This window comes from Natrix helvetica (assembly GCF_964273705.1).
Source record: "Natrix helvetica genome assembly, chromosome: 4".
Classification (NCBI taxonomy): Eukaryota; Metazoa; Chordata; class Lepidosauria; order Squamata; family Natricidae; genus Natrix; species Natrix helvetica.
In genome coordinates, this window is record NC_138550.1 from 120,512,853 (window position 1) to 120,516,023 (window position 3,171).

Sequence of the window (3,171 nt, forward strand, 5' to 3'; positions counted from 1 at the left end):
ATGTTTTTTATTATGCATATATCATATTTTAGTGTATTATTGTTGCAATGAATAAAATATTTCTTTTATTTACGATATTTTTTCCCCAATTTATCTGTCCTCCTTTTCATTGTAAAAAAGTTGGTCACCTTAGTCAAGTTATTGAACTGTAGTAGTATATCTCTTACTATAAATCAATCGAATTCATCTAATAAATGCCCAATGTTATTTAAATCGATCCGCTTTATTTCTGTTTTACTACTTTACTGAAAGACAATCACATTTTAAATTCGACAAAATATTCTTTTCCCAAAGTTCTGCACTGGGGAACCAGAAGTGTATCAGCGATTGCCTTTTTCTCTCGCTCTTTACACTAACAAAGTTTCCGCCCCAGAACGCTACCAGCTGACACCTGACAGGCTCGCTTGTCTCCTTAAATAACAGTGACGTCAAACCGGATTTCCGAAAGGAGTTGTGAAAGTAGCTATTGCACATGCGCAGTTGATTAAAAGCACCTAGAGCCGGTCGGAGAACCATAGAGTTCTTCAAAACGAGTTAATCTCCGTTCTGTTTACAGTCAGGAGTGTCTCTCTTAAAGAGCATGCGCAGTTCTCTTAGAACGCTTTAGCTTCCTGGTTCTGACAAATGTGGCTTAAGCAATGTGCGAGTACTGGTTTGCCGCAAAGAAATATTAAATAAAGATAAAATATGATGTAATATGATTGGAATGCCATACGGCCTTTATTTCAGAAAGCTGTCCTTTGGATTATAATTTTTAAAAAACATTGTGTTCTTTAGCTGTTTAACTTGTATGGACAAATGGTATTACCGTAAGTAAGGCGGTTTTTCATGCGACAAGTATGAACATTGATTTTTTAAAAGTAAATTTGCATGCAGTTCTCCGTTAATGACCATGTGTTCGTCAACGGTTCAAAATTATGGCTCTGAATAACGGGGACTTAACTGCCAGCCTTGAAGTTCTGGCTGGCCCAACACTCCTGCAGTCATATGATTGCAATTTGGCAACCACTTCACATTTGTCCTGCTTGTGCTGTCTCTCAATCTCACGATTGCCCATTTGGCAACCTTTCCTGCTGGCAGGGAAAGTTGCAAGTTGATCCAGGAAGTCGCTCAGAGTCCTGTGGCTGGCAGTAGCCACCCTGGCCCCTTCAGGTTCACTGGCCACCCTCTTACCCTCCCCCATCCAGCAGCAACTGCTTATCTATCAGTAAGCTTGCTTGCAAGCTGCTTTAGGTCTTGAGAATTCCTCACAGCTTCCCCTTTCGTTTGTTGCAAGAATACAGGAAATTGCAAGGAACTCCTCACTTAACCCCTCTCACTTAATAGCAATGGGGAAGGCTTGGATTTCTGATGGTAAGTGATATAGTCACTGCTGTGCTTTACAGCTACTGTCATTAAGTGAGGTTATCTGTACAGGTAGTCCTCATTTACCTCATCCCTTCATTGATTGTTCAAAGTAGCAATGGTGCTCAAGGAGTGTTGTGACTAGTCCTTGAAATTCTGACTGTTGTGGTTCCCCCATTGTCGTGTGATCCCAATTTGGGTGCTTGGCAACTGGCTCACACTTGGATGCAATCATGGGATCACTATTTGTGACCTCCCGGCCAGGTCTTCAAAAGTAGTCAGTGGAGAAGCTAGCAGGGTAGGTTAAAAATTGCTTTCATAATCTATGGACTACTTATGTACAATTTGATCTTAAATATTTTGATTAGAATATGCTTTTTTGTAAAGTTTTTCTTGGTTTGCTTGGTTTATTTTCCTTTCTAGAGGAATGTAATAAACAGTTAAATTATCCTTACGAGAGCTTCAGATTTGCCCCTTTCCCACGTTTGTACTTTATTTTTTCCATGAAAATATGTTCATGAATATAATGTAACATAATATGATGTAATATAACATTCCAAATTTTTGCAATCTAGGTCTACTAGTCTGTTTCTAAGAATCCTCTGAAAAAATATGACACTTCCTCTTATGTACCTCCTATGTTGTGCCATTTGGACCATATTAAGGAATGGCATTTAGGAAACTGGTTCCACTTAAGGCTATTAATATCAGTCATTAGCTTTTGACAAACACTGCGATGCTCCAATAGAGACAAAGGTTTCCCAATGCCAGCAATCTTTGTAAATCTCTGATCAATGTGAGTCAAAAGGGATGGATGAAGCAGTAATGAAAGCTCTGCTAAAAAGCAAGGACGAGATATCTGGAAAATGATGCATCATCTGTAAAATACCCTGGGAGCAATCAGGTTACATAGAAAGGGAATGATAAAAATGAATGTGATAATAAAAATGAAAGCTTGCAATGTATTGGATACATTAGAAAATGTTACTATCAAAAGTGAAATGTAATAGTTCTATCTAAAAACTGAATAGGATAAAACATAACTTGAAAGATTAAAAGTATACAGTATAGTACTAGTCCTTATGAATCTTGGTAAGTGATCTCAAAAAAGCAAACTGAGGTCAGATCTGGTTAATATTCAGACGGGAAAGACTCACCAGGAAATTAGAGAACTACAAAGGAAATGGGGGAGGGTCATGAAATCAGTAGGAGTTGATCAAAGTAAAAGACTCTTGAAAACAAACCATAAAAAGAGCACAGCAGACCACTTCCTTGGGGTTGCAAGATGCCGGTAACTACCTGGACTTGGAAGATTCTGGACTAATTCTGATAAAAGTACGGTTAACTCCTTGAATAAAAAATAATCAATTAAGAATACTAACCCCTTATAGAATTTTTGAGAAAGTTCCTCTAATGTATCTTACCTGACAATTCTGAGACATTCGAATTTGTGATTTACTGTAATACTGCTTTTGGACATTACCAATGGATTTTTCCCCAGCTCAAAATAAACTGTCCTCCTAGTTTAAACTCAGCTCTTTCACTGAGAAAACTCAGAATTTGAGTAAAGTAAGAATGCTTTGTATGCCTTCTAATTAATCAATGTAAATAAGAGTGTGTTGTATTTCATATAACAAATGATGTTTATTTTAGGGAGAAGTTCAGAAGTGAGACTTGGAATGGAATGTACTGATTGGTTCCTGTCAATTCTTATTCAAAGAAAAGCTCAATTGTCTTTGTATGAACCATATTTACCCATCACAATCACACAAAACTACGTAAACTATGTAAGCCTTAAATGCAAGAATTATAAAACTAAGAATTAGC